The sequence below is a fragment of the Biomphalaria glabrata genome, chromosome 18 (assembly GCF_947242115.1).
Source record: "Biomphalaria glabrata chromosome 18, xgBioGlab47.1, whole genome shotgun sequence".
NCBI classification, from domain to species: Eukaryota; Metazoa; Mollusca; class Gastropoda; family Planorbidae; genus Biomphalaria; species Biomphalaria glabrata.
Genome location: NC_074728.1, coordinates 11,102,384 through 11,117,271, shown reverse-complemented (window position 1 = coordinate 11,117,271; position 14,888 = coordinate 11,102,384). Strand labels below are relative to the sequence as shown.

Sequence of the window (14,888 nt, the reverse complement as noted above, 5' to 3'; positions counted from 1 at the left end):
AAAACAAGAAAAAAATAGATCCTAGAATACAAAAGTCTAGAAAAAAAAATGAAACGTGATAAGCAACTTATATTCGAATCTTTGTGTGTGTGTGAGGAGGGGGGGGCACTAGAATTCACGGATCAAAAGTATGCGTTATTACGTGTAAAAACAAAAGTTTCCCGCCATTAAATATATGCAAACCAAAAACAAGTCACCTATTTAAAAGTAATTCAGTAAACGCTACTAGAATTCAGCTGAAGTAGAAAATAGTAGAATTCAGTAAAAGATAATAGAATTCACTGCCCAAATGTATGTAAGGAAGAGCGTTATAATGGGGCAGTTACAACGAGGCATGAAATGTTAAAAAAGGGGGATAAACAACCCATTGCCCATCAACTATTTTAAGGTAGCCACGTGTGAGTATCAGGAATACTCGAATTCAAGAGTATGGGGGACAACGTCATAAACTTCATTTAAATAAGCAAGCATTTATTTTTGTTTTGTTTCACTCTTTAGAAGGGCGTTAAAGAGGTGGGAACCGAGTCTTAAAAGAATTAGTATTGCAACATCTTGGAGTTTTCACCTAAATGTATAATCGGGAAAACAAACCAACAGAGTAAAGCCGAGCGATGGTAGCAGACTTTGTCTCATCACAGCCCTCCCCTCCCAAGAGGAAAGCTCCAATGAAGGACGTCGTTTTGTGCCTGAGAGTCTTGCAGTGTGCATCTATTTTAAAACAGCGACCTGGTTTCATGTTTATCTATAACACACTGTTTGATTTAGATTGAAATTAATCAATACTCTTTTTCCATCACTGCTATTTAGGTTCCTTTTAAGAATAAATCTATAAGACATTTATTACAGTATTACGACATCCTATACCCCGAGTTTATTGTATGGCCAGGAAGCATGTCACATATATAAATCCCTGAGTTTATTTGGCTACCAGGCATCATATCGGGCCAGTATAACTATTAACGTGAAAAGGTTCTTTTTTGGAGAATATTTGATGGTCAAGTCAGGTTTTTGTCACTGTGGGCCGGTTCAGGGGTCTGTAGATCGAGTCCTCATCTGTTAACTAGTGTTGCTAGTGCATGTTACGCGTATGTACGTCTATATTACATGTCACGTTTATCAGACATCTTATCACAATGACTTTACGTTTCCTGCACATCTCTTTCAATAAAACGCAAATTCAATGGAGAAAGTAACGTTAACAGACATGCAGAGAAAACAAATCAATAATCAACAAGCAGTTTTCTAGGCCGTTCACTAGTCTTCGTGTAAGCATTTTCATTTCCAAGATCATCTATGCCATATGTGTGTGTGTTCGTGGTTCCCGTTTAACCAATGAGTCTAAAACTATGGCAGATAATGTGTTTCAATTAAATCAATAGATTCTGATATAAGCGATGAGCAGAAAACACCAAATGTTAGCTGTGACACAAAGAATTTAACAGAATATGTCAATATCATATATTTATGGTGTTTTAAGACCACTTCCACAGGATCTGTCTCAGAAAAATACCAACCCTTTAATGGCAAGAAAAATACCAAATACTGAAGTCCTTCAAAGAGCGGTCCTGCAAAGCATCCACACAATCCTGATGCAGTCCCAGCTGCGAAGGGCAGGTTACATCTGCAGAACAGAAAATTCCCGAATCCTGTACAACTCCTGCCCAAGGAAAGGAAGCTCTCACAAGGTGGACAAAGAAAATGCTGCAGGGATACCCTCAAAGCTTCTCTGAAAGCCTTCAGTATTAACCCTGCCACCTGGAAGACGGAAGCACATGATAGATCATCATGACATCGCGCTGTAAATTGCTGAGGACAAAAGAACAGCGCTGGCAGAGAAAAAGCGTCAGAGAAAAAAAAAGCAAGGCCAATGACACTAGCTCCAGCTGGAATAACCTGCCCAGTGTGCAGCCGAACATTACGGGCTCACATAGGTCTCACCAGCCACATGAGGAGGCACAGAACCCCAGTGCAAAGCCTCCAGCCCCCTGGATAACGAATGTGGCTATCATTGAAATGTTTTGATCTTAGCTTTCAGAGATTTTACTTAATTACAATTTAAGGCTACCTATATTCTAAACATAGAGGTACTATAGAAGTCATTAATAAGTAGATCTGCATCAATTTACTTTTGCGTCACGTCGGATTGCTGAGTGTGTCGGATTATCAAAATTCAACTGTGCTCAGAATGACTCAAAGATAAAGGCACATTTTTTATTCCATGTGTTCTTCTTCCCCAGTGCCATTATAACATGAAAAGGGGGTATAAAATAAAGCATAGAATTCATTGATGAAAAACTGCATTTATTTATTATGATATTTCATATTTTGGGTTTTTTTGGCACATCGGCACAATTTTGACCATGTCGTGCCCATAATCCCCCATGGGTTATTCCCTCTTTATAGCTCAAGAGCTAAATGCTACACGGCCAAATGATTAAAAATAATGTCCATTCACAGCATTTATTTACCTCGGCGTTGTGTCGGATTATAAAGTGTCAGACTATTTAGAGTCCACTTTCTTATTCCATGTGTACCTAGCGCCACTAGAACATAGCTAGGAAAGCCAATGCCTTAGCAGAGTTGAAGTCTCCAATCAACATGTTCGACATGATTAACACATATATAGGCAAGGGACGCCATTGTCTTCTCTTCTGAGGGAACTGCTGTAATTTATAAGATGAGAAATTGATAAGATGCACCATGTAGCATAAAAAGCTACCAAGTGTGTGCGCCAAGGAAATGATGTTACTCAATGCGTTGCTCATTGATGCTGAGAGCGTGCTGCATTAAACAATGAGTGAATGGCAGCACTCACGCTAAACCATTGCCGGGCCAGTCCCAAGACAATTCTAGGCTTATAGCTTATGACAGCGAGGGACAAAATATTGATTACTTAACAAACGAACCTGTATGAAGAAACAAACTGTAAACTTTTTGCAAAAAAATGTATAATATTTATAATAGGATACAGGATCATTCTGTTGACGAAGCTATTTTACAAACACAAGTACGTTTTGTTTACTTGTTTGTTATCTAGATCTAGAGTGAGCAATAGCGGAGGTGGAAAGAGTGTCACCAAAATTAATAAGACAATTAACAGGATTGAGGAGGTTCAGTGTAATAATAACTGCCGGTATCTTTGTTTCAATTAACTGCTTAACTTTATAAAATGGAAAGAAAGGGCTCAAAGACTTTCATTGATACATGCACACCTTTTTTTTAAATACATAATGTGTTAAGCTTATATCAACTCACTCTGTCTGGTAAAAAGTTTGAACACGCTATTTCTTCCACGCCCATTCTAGGATCAAGCTGAAACTTTCAACAATTATTTACTGCAACTTACAAAACATGAATCAATTTTAAAAAATAACCAATAAGTGAAATAATTAATTTTTATATCAAAAAGGGAAATAACTTCAACATTACTGAGATATTCAAATGTAAATGTGAACTTTTTCCCATTCCCAGAGGGAAGTGGAGGGGGGGGGGTAAGGATCCTGTAATGTTCCAATTTTATTATCTTAATACTAATGGAGCCCCAACAACAGAGGGAGAGCCATGAGCCTTGACTCATTCCAGACCAAAGGTGCCTTGAGAGTAGGCACGTCTAGCGTCCCCTCTCTTACAAGGGAGGCTGCCGTTGCAAAGCCCGGGAGGAATCCTGCCCTGCAAACAATGAGTTCATCTCATTGCTGACCTCTGGGAGAGACTTTTCAGCGATCAAAAGGATCTCAAAAGACTTGGCCTCGACTCTTAACTGATATTGTCAAAGTCAATGGACTTACAACAGTGCGAAGTGGAAAACAGTTTTACAATCAATTATTTAAAGCTAAATCATGAATTTAATACGCTTCACCAGGCTACTCTCTCTCTCTCTCTTCCAATAAGGCCTTGAAATCGATGAGCTAAAAGTGCAAACACAATATCTCATTTGTCATCTATATCTGAAACTCAACGTTTTGTGATTTATGTAATAAATACACATGTACATATAGTGTATATAATGCCATTTAAATTCATTGAGATTAGTTGTCGAATGAAAGTATTTTTCATGTTTATTCAAAATGTCATTATCTAAAACAAACAACGGTAAAGCTTAAGACAACATCCTTCGAAATAATTTCAGTATTATCATCACTATTATGAAGACAACAAAGGAGTTTGTGCTATAAACTCAGAGGCTGCCTCTAATTTTAACTTTATAAAATGGAAAGAAAGGGCTCAAAGACTTTCATTGATACATGCACACCTTTTTTTTAAATACATAATGTGTTAAGCTTATATCAACTCACTCTGTCTGGTAAAAAGTTTGAACACGCTATTTCTTCCACGCCCATTCTAGGATCAAGCTGAAACTTTCAACAATTATTTACTGCAACTTACAAAACATGAATCAATTTTAAAAAATAACCAATAAGTGAAATAATTAATTTTTATATCAAAAAGGGAAATAACTTCAACATTACTGAGATATTCAAATGTAAATGTGAACTTTTTCCCATTCCCAGAGGGAAGTGGAGGGGGGGGGGTAAGGATCCTGTAATGTTCCAATTTTATTATCTTAATACTAATGGAGCCCCAACAACAGAGGGAGAGCCATGAGCCTTGACTCATTCCAGACCAAAGGTGCCTTGAGAGTAGGCACGTCTAGCGTCCCCTCTCTTACAAGGGAGGCTGCCGTTGCAAAGCCCGGGAGGAATCCTGCCCTGCAAACAATGAGTTCATCTCATTGCTGACCTCTGGGAGAGACTTTTCAGCGATCAAAAGGATCTCAAAAGACTTGGCCTCGACTCTTAACTGATATTGTCAAAGTCAATGGACTTACAACAGTGCGAAGTGGAAAACAGTTTTACAATCAATTATTTAAAGCTAAATCATGAATTTAATACGCTTCACCAGGCTACTCTCTCTCTCTCTCTTCCAATAAGGCCTTGAAATCGATGAGCTAAAAGTGCAAACACAATATCTCATTTGTCATCTATATCTGAAACTCAACGTTTTGTGATTTATGTAATAAATACACATGTACATATAGTGTATATAATGCCATTTAAATTCATTGAGATTAGTTGTCGAATGAAAGTATTTTTCATGTTTATTCAAAATGTCATTATCTAAAACAAACAACGGTAAAGCTTAAGACAACATCCTTCGAAATAATTTCAGTATTATCATCACTATTATGAAGACAACAAAGGAGTTTGTGCTATAAACTCAGAGGCTGCCTCTAAGGGCCTGTCTTACCCATTATGTCAACACAAACGAACAGGTCCTGGCGCTGTTTCGTCTTCAACTCAAGGCTTATAGATCTCGTTAATAGAACAACAAAACAGATCACTTGATTGGTATAATTAAACAATGCATTATTAGAGAAGACGTCTTCCTGCCTAATCTCACCAGGTCATTTGATTTGATTTTTTTTTTGGGGGGGGGGGGCACAACGGCACATTTTAGGCCATACGCATAGGATTTAGTTGAGTAAATACAAGACACGTGTAGTGATGTTCAAACTATTTGGGCATGGGGACATGGAGATTTCAGACACACGTGTCGCTGGCCTCATCGCCTCAGAAAAGTCGTCAAGTTCAATGGAACCGAGCCTCGGTGGCTTCTATGTGAACCGGATAGAAGTTTCAACAGGCCAGATAACACCTCGCCACGGACCGGATAAAGACCGCGGGCCTTAGTTTTGGGCATCAAAGCATGTTCAACGGCTTATAAAATGGGAACTTTGACGTAGATAGACATCAAGATTTTTTTTAAAGACGTGAAAACAAAGAAATAAAGATTGGTTGACTAAACGTTCAATCACAACTTTTCATTTCATACAAAGTAAAAATACGACCATGTGTTTGATTTCATACAAAGTAAAAATACGACCATGTGTTTGATTTCATACAAATAAAATATATGACCATGTGTTTGATTTCATACAAAGTAAAAATACGACCATGTGTTTGATTTCATACAAAGTAAAAATACGACCATGTGTTTGATTCATACAAAGTAAAAATACGACCATGTGTTTGATTCATACAAAGTAAAAATACGACCATGTGTTTGATTCATACAAAGTAAAAATACGAACATGTGTTTGATTCATACAAAGTAAAAATACGACCATGTGTTTGATTCATACAAAGTAAAAATACGACCATGTGTTTGATTCATACAAAGTAAAAATACGACCATGTGTTTGATTCATACAAAGTAAAAATACGACCATGTGTTTGATTCATACAAATAAAATATATGACCATGTGTTTGATTTCATACAAAGTAAAAATACGACCATGTGTTTGATTTCATACAAAGTAAAAATACGACCATGTGTTTGATTCATACAAAGTAAAAATACGACCATGTGTTTGATTCATACAAAGTAAAAATACGACCATGTGTTTGATTCATACAAAGTAAAAATACGACCATGTGTTTGATTCATACAAAGTAAAAATACGACCATGTGTTTGATTCATACAAAGTAAAAATACGACCATGTGTTTGATTCATACAAAGTAAAAATACGACCATGTGTTTGATTCATACAAAGTAAAAATACGACCATGTGTTTGATTCATACAAAGTTGAAATACGACCATGTGTTTGATTCATACAAAGTTGAAATACGACCATGTGTTTGATTCATACAAAGTTGAAATACGACCATGTGTTTGATTCATACAAAGTAAAAATACGACCATGTGTTTGATTCATACAAAGTAAAAATACGACCATGTGTTTGATTCATACAAAGTAGAAATACGACCATGTGTTTGATTCATACAAAGTTGAAATACGACCATGTGTTTGATTCATACAAAGTAAAAATACGACCATGTGTTTGATTCATACAAAGTAAAAATACGACTATGTGTTTGATTCATACAAAGTAAAAATACGACCATGTGTTTGATTCATACAAAGTAAAAATACGACCATGTGTTTGATTCATACAAAGTAAAAATACGACCATGTGTTTGATTCATACAAAGTAAAAATACGACCATGTGTTTGATTCATACAAAGTAAAAATACGACCATGTGTTTGATTCATACAAAGTAAAAATACGACCATGTGTTTGATTCATACAAAGTAAAAATACGACCATGTGTTTGATTCATACAAAGTTGAAATACGACCATGTGTTTGATTCATACAAAGTAAAAATACGACCATGTGTTTGATTCATACAAAGTAAAAATACGACCATGTGTTTGATTCATACAAAGTAAAAATACGACCATGTGTTTGATTCATACAAAGTAAAAATACGACCATGTGTTTGATTTCATACAAAGTAGAAATACGACCATGTGTTTGATTTTCTAGGAAGCAGAAATACGACCAAACATCTAATTTATACCAAATAGAAACACGATACAGCCAGCGTGTTGTATCAATAACATGGGTCAGCAAATATCTGAGACCAGATGTCTCTGGGGGGCGGATGATCAGATCGGACTCACACAAGCGGACAAGCGCGCGCGGAGAAAAGGGAAAGACAATCCAGAATAGAAAGGACCGGATACAAAAAATCCCAATAAATCTCCGGCTGTCTTCATAACTTCAGTGTTACAACGTCCGGCAGAGACACAGTGTTACTTCCATGGGCAGAGACAGTGTTACTTCCATGGGCAGAGCCACAGTGATACTTCCATGGGCTGAGACGCAGTGTTACTTCCATGGGCAGAGCCACAGTGATACTTCCATGGGCTGAGACGCAGTGTTACTTCCATGGGTAGAGACACAGTGTTACTTTCATGGGCAGAGACACAGTGATACTTCCATGGGCAGAGACAGTGTTACTTCCATGGGCAGAACCACAGTGATACTTCCATGGGCTGAGACGCAGTGTTACTTCCATGGGCAGAGCCACAGTGATACTTCCATGGGCTGAGATGCAGTGTTACTTCCATGTGCAGAGCCACAGTGATACTTTCATGGGCAGAGACACAGTGTTACTTTCATGGGCAGAGACACAGTGTTACTTCCATGGGCAGAGCCACAGTGATACTTTCATGGGCAGAGACACAGTGTTACTTCCATGGACAGAGCGACAGTGATACTTTCATGGGCAGAGCGACAGTGATACTTTCATGGGCAGAGACACAGTGTTACTTCCATGGGCAGAGCCACAGTGATACTTTCATGGGCAGAGACGCAGTGTTACTTCCATGGGCAGAGCCACAGTGATACTTCCATGGGCTGAGACGCAGTGTTACTTCCATGGGCAGAGACGCAGTGTTACTTCCATGGGCAGAGACGCGGTGTTACTTCCATGGGCAGAGACACAGTGTTACTTCCATGGGCTGAGACACAGTGTTACTTCCATGAGCAGAGACACATTGTTACTTCCATCGGCAGAGACATGACCGCCATTTAAGCTTAGTAAAACAGGGCACGGGGGATGGGGGGGGGGGCGAAGACGTATAATGCTACTTCGTCTGAATAGAAAGACAGACAGAGAGAGAGACAGACAGACAGACACAGAGAGAGACAGAGAGAGAGAGAGAGAGAGAGAGAGAGAGAGAGAGAGAGAGAGAAAGGAATGAGAAAAATCAGAGAATGGTAGAGAGAAAAGGGATAGATTTTAAATAATGAAATCATTGCCCTAATCTAAGGAAGACAACCCCATGGACCAAAGAAGTGTATCTGTACGTACGTAAAAGGTGAGTGCTAAATGTGACAAGAGCTGTCTGTACCTATTGGAACGTTTCACTGGCGGAAGAAATAAAAGATATGTTTATCCTTAAGGGCTAGTACCATGCGAATTGAAAGAGGCAAAACTGTGAGACATCAACCACCTTCTACACTCGCTCAGATCGCGGCACCAAGCATAGGACCAAGGATGTGCACGTACCGCTCCGAACAAATCATTGAGAAGAAATACATCCGAAATCAAAGAGTAGAATGCGATTATTTTTTAATGCAAATTAAAATTATGTATCGACATAAGGTAAAAGGGAACCTGTGATGATAGCATTAATTATGTATTTAGTTATGTATTTATTTCATTCTTGAATGAAATCATGCGGGAATACCCGCTGAAGTTTGTATTTTCAAGATAAAGATTGTCTAGTCCTAAAGATCAATTTGATTATTAGAATCATTTTACTTCCAACTATTATGACGGTCAAACCAGAGATTTCCCTGTGTGACCAATTAGCTTATAATTCTTTTCCCTAAAATATAAATGAACTGCCAAATTTCAAGGAAAATCGTTAGAGCCGTTTTCGAGAACCGTGTCCAGGCATTAATTCTTTTTCCTTTTCTCATAAAGAATTTGCAAGCTGAATATAGTTAATGTAATAAAAAAGGGTTTAGTAACATTTATGGAGTTTGTGTGTGTTTGTTTTACAATGTAATACATGTTTCGGATGTTACTTCAGAGATCAAGATATTTACTTCATAGTCCAAACCTCCCGCATGACGACCGGTCTGAACGACAATCCAGCGCGCATTCCGCACGACCAGGCTTCACCCTGTGTGTGTTAGCTGATGTAATCATTAGAATGATTGCTGTACGGTGTATAAAAGAGGGGTACAGCGCAGCTGATAAAACACGTGTGAAAATCAAATCATGGCTAAGCTTAAATTTTGTCAGTGCTTTCCGGTTAAAACAAAAAGGGATACACAGGCTTCTATCAAAAAGGTCTCTAATCAAAATATATATATATACCGGTATTTATGTATCTTATATATCTCAGCTCTATCATAAATGATGAACAATCTGGAAATCCCCCCAAGAGTGGCAGCTTAAGTAGGCCTACACTTCAGACACCATTTTCCTATGACAAGACTTAGTCATGGTAGAGACAAAGCAAAGGGATACGTTTAAAGCTCTTATTACAACTTAGAGTCAGCTCATGGCAACTTGCTATAAGGCACACAAAAAAACATCATTATGGGAAAAGAGAGAGTTAAACAAATCAAAAGATTTTTAAAAATACAAAACATGAAACCTTAAAGTTTATTCAAATAAAAATAAAAGATTTCAAAGACAAGCTTAAAAAGTGGTGTATGCATTATACCGGCTTCATTCGATAAGGTATTAAAACAAATAAAGCTGCTTGTTTGTGCATTGATTACAAAATATTACAGAAATATAGATAGTGAACCATGAAATGTGTACTGAATAGGAAGTCGTTTCTTTAACAGTTTGGGAGGAGCCTCTAGTTGGCTTGCCACTGAGCCAGAGAACAGGACCCTAGCAGGGCATCAAAAATAATAATGATAATAATTTAGGTTAATCTTTTTTTTTTTAATCTGCTCATCTTTCAAATGTAATTATTCTTAGCAATTGAAAATTAATTGCTCTTTTAGACACATCTGCTTGACTCACACCTTGTCAATTACTTGAGTGTAAACTGAAATCAACCTAGAAAGCCTTAGTGGTCACACCTTCATAACTGGACAAAAATGGGGCCTTTAACTTTGCCTGTATGTAGTGTTGTAGTCATATAATAGTGTCTGTGTGAGTAGTTCCTGAGGATACTTTCAGCAGGATTATGGCAGATGAGAGGATAAAAGAGTGGACAAAAGGGGCTGAAGAGAAAAAGGAGGGACAGAAAATAGAACCATGTATGAGATTAATTTATGCTGAGAAGAGTGGATATATATGTGGCTGAAGAGAAAAAGACAGAAGACAGAACAATATGAGATTAGTTTATATGTTAAAAGGAAGTAGTTCTAAAGTAGGCTGTAGACTTATGCTTTAAAATCATTTGAAATCCTGTAATACCGGTATATAAACTTTTTGACACTGCAATTAAAAGCTGTAAATATATTTAATATGTATGTAAACAAAATTTAATTTGAAAAAAAAAAAAAAATAGAAAAGTAAGTTGGACAAGTTGTCTCCAGCTACAAACCAATGCCAAGCCCATTCAACAACTTTACCATAGTTGTTCCTTAAATATTTGTTCAATAATGTCTCTGTATAAAATACAGTAATGATGTTGAAGTAATTTTAACTGAAAGAAAGTTCTTCTTTTTCCATTATAATTTTTTAAGCTTTAAGTCATTAGAACAAATTTTAAATTATAAATTTCATAGTTAGGTTGAAAGTTATTTGTAAAGTTAATCGATGAGAGATTCACTAGGATGTAGTAATAATCTTCAGTTCTGAAGGAACGTCCAAAACATATTTAGCAAACTAAACATTTTGTACACATTTTCTTTTCTTCTTCCATGACTTTTTTAAAATAAACATTAATAAAACATGAAGTTTTAATCAACTGACTGACTCAAAAAAATAACCACACTTTTTACAGAAAGCAGTTTTTGTCATTACTAGAGTTGATATAGATTCAAGATCAAGATCTAGACAAATCGAGCTTATTTATCTAGATCTAGATAGAAATTAAGCACATCTAGATCTCGATAAATCGAGTCTATTTATCTAGATCTCTAAAGCTAAATCTAGGCCTAGTCTAGATCTAGTTTATAGGCCTAGATCTATAACTATAACAAAAAGAAAGATATATATATATAATTAACAATTAACTCAGTACTAGATCTAATACTAATATAATATAAATAATGACTAATGATAATATCTAGATTACTCGATTTAGAATAATCTAGAATCTAGATTCTTATTTTAGATCTAGATAGAATATAATCTCTAGAGATATTTAAATAATCAATGACAATGTAATTGTAGAATATTAGATCTATTATTAATTCTATAAAATTGTCTAGAAAGTTTAGATCTAATTAATTAGATTATTTATTATTAGATATAGATAAAATACTTATCTATATAGAGTGTAGATCTATGTCTACATTTTTATTGTAACATTGTCATTGTAACATAGTCATAATAGATCTACTTAATTTTCTTACACTCACTATTACTATACTCATAGTATACTCATACACAAAGTGTGACAAAGACAAAGTTGGTGTACCTTTTTTTTCTAAGTCTAAGCCGAATTTGACTGTCACCGTGTCTTCAGCTGTAGCTCTGTAATTTAAGACTCAAGTTTATTTTCCCACTTTGAAATTGAAGTTACAGTTTTGACAAGTTTTGTCATTTTAGTTTATAGTTACACCTAACACTAACACAGTATCAGTAACAGTGTAACTAGATGTCTATCAGTAACAAATTAACCTATAGTATAGTGACATAGTCCTATAGACAGTATAGGCTATAGTCTATGAGGCTATGTTACAGTATGTAAAAGTTAAATAATAAAAGTAACAGGCTTAATAAGTTAATATAAAAAGGCTAGTATAATACTTAAACTTAATAGTATAAATAACTATAAAAGTATAAGTCTATACTATAAGACGATAAGTTCAACTTAAAAACTTACGAAGTTTTTTAAGTTACGACACTTACTGTAGATCGAGTAAAGACACTGAATGTGGAGTCTAGATCTAAAAACTTTATTTTCAATAAATCTACTCTATCTCTAGAAATCTAGACTAGATTTGTAAATATACAAGTCTAACAGAAGTTTTTCTAAATAGCCTACTTTACGCGGTGGTTATCCTATGAACTGAAGAGGAAAAACAATTTTGCTCGCTAAAAGAGAAGAGGTAGTCCACGAAGCAGATCCGGTTCCCATCACGCACACTCACACAAACATGAAGTATTGATTAAGCTAGAAGGTAAAATGAGGGCGAGAGGAGGAGAAAAATACCAACGGTGAAAGGAGAGCTTGATCAAGATCTATTCTACATGAACAACGAACACAACTTTAGAATGATATATCACATAATTATTATAGCTTTTATATAGCGCTACTTTCATGCTTATAGCATGATCAGAGCGCTTTGGTCCAATCTCATTTGTGGATCGGTGGGGGGAAGGGGGTATCTAGGAGTTGGTTTTCCGTGCTGCCTTTAGGCGCTCAGTAAACGCAACTCTGCCCGAGTCGGGTGTCGAACCTCGAGCCCCCTTCTAGGTAGCCAAGACAAGCCAAGTTCAAGCGCACTTAGCCTCTCGACCACACTTCCCACACATAGACCTTCATGTAGGTAACAGAAGCTACCACGAAAAAGAAGAAGCAGAGAAAGCGATGGGAAGACAGCATCATAGAATGGACGGGCCTGCCATTGAAACAGATTATTTTTAAGGCAAAAGGAATAAAGAGAGACGGTCGGCAGATCATGCGTGGTGCCCCAACGGTTCAACAGTCTAAAGTCTAAGGGATAGGTGCGTCCCAAACTCTCTGCAGTATGTTACGTAGTAGGTAGGCTACGGCGGGGAAAGAAAGGGGGCAAGATTCGAACTCGCGACCATCGTGGCCACTTACGAAGAGCATATTATATACCACACACCTAGGCTGCCATCCTGCCCTGTAAAGACGAACATCCCTTCATGAAGGAAGTTGTAAAAAAAAACTTGCCAACTTTCTGCTAGTTCTGTACAAGTTGCATGATTGAAAGAAAAGATGAAAGACAGAATTCTGATTGATGGATAAAATGCAAATGAATTAAAAAGAACTTATGCAAATGACTGCCGTAGGAAGGACACGATACCAAAAAGTGGGAAAGGTCCCTCTATTGCCAGTCCACTGGCAAACATAATAGGCTTACATAGTAACAATGTAACTCTAAAATATCTACACAACAATTGTCGCAACTAGGAAACAATAACCTTAGTGCAGGCATGACAGCTAACACGGGACCGCATTGCACTGAAGGCTTATAGACCTATCAGCCGGGCATCAATCATGACAGCCACAACGCCGGCTCAGTAGACACCGCCAATAGTCTCGGCATTGGCAAAATAACAAACTCCATTTGGGCAGCTGTTTGAGAAAGTACGAAAAACATGCATATATGTGACCCTGCCGGACCAAGTAAAACAAAGGACGTTTGGGCCACGAGGCCTTCATCAGCTACAAAACAAACAAAAAATAAAAAACAATTAACACAAAATAGTCTTAAGTTAACTTATCTGTCCGATGTTGTTCTCTATCGAGGCAGAAAAGAAATGAGCTACGCTGGTGTAAAAGCGCGGGAAAACGGAAGGGGGCGGAGATGTCAGGCAAAGATGAATGGGGAAAGGGGGTACCGTAGTGTTAGTGCCCATCGTGTATTAAATAAAAGTGTGCTGGTTGTTGATCCCGTTAGGTTGGAGGGTGCCTGACATGTAAATAAGTTTGTTTTCTATCTGCAGACGGGTGTTTTTGTCGTTGCATTGTTGTATGGCAGTGACGAGGAGGTCGGTGGTACCCCTATGATGTGTGCTATTAAAATGGATGATCCATTTTAATAGCACACATCATAGGGGTACCACCGACCTCCTCGTCACTGCCATACAACAATGCAACGACAAAAACACCCGTCTGCAGATAGAAAACAAACTTATTTACATGTCAGGCACCCTCCAACCTAACGGGATCAACAACCAGCACACTTTTATTTAATACACGATGGGCACTAACACTACGGTACCCCCTTTCCCCATTCATCTTTGCCTGACATCTCCGCCCCCTTCCGTTTTCCCGCGCTTTTACACCAGCGTAGCTCATTTCTTTTCTGCCTCGATAGAGAACAACATCGGACAGATAAGTTAACTTAAGACTATTTTGTGTTAATTGTTTTTTATTTTTTGTTTGTTTTGTAGCTGATGAAGGCCTCGTGGCCCAAACGTCCTTTGTTTTACTTGGTCCGGCAGGGTCACATATATGCATGTTTTTCGTATTTTCTATACAGTCGTTTACCCCTGCAGCAGTAAATCTTTGTTTTTTTGAGTGTTTGAGAAAGACACTCATAAGAAAGCTAAAAAGATTCTAAAAAAAAAAAAAAAACGCCCTTTGGGTCAGGACTTTGTGATTTTACCATCACAAAAGAGATACAAGACACCAATAAATTCTTTTGTCTCTCTGGCAATCAAATCATGAAATAAAATTCAACAATCTGT

At 37.2% G+C, this 14,888-nt stretch overlaps 1 protein-coding gene across 6 annotated transcripts in view; it reads right to left on the bottom strand.

Moving 5' to 3' along the window:
* LOC106063677 (ras-related protein Rab-27B-like) overlaps positions 1-12,652 on the bottom strand; it is a 58,631-nt gene extending 45,979 nt beyond the window's left edge. The window contains exons 1-2 of one of the 6 annotated variants that reach the window (XM_056017756.1): positions 12,328-12,652; positions 11,920-11,975 (exon numbers count right to left, since the gene is read on the bottom strand). The gene's annotated coding sequence lies outside the window, so the exon portion shown is untranslated. The remainder of the gene's footprint in view (positions 1-11,919; positions 11,976-12,327) is intronic. The other 5 variants (XM_056017755.1, XM_056017758.1, XM_056017757.1 and 2 more) reach the window with 5 other exon arrangements.
* Positions 12,653-14,888: the final 2,236 nt, after the last annotated feature.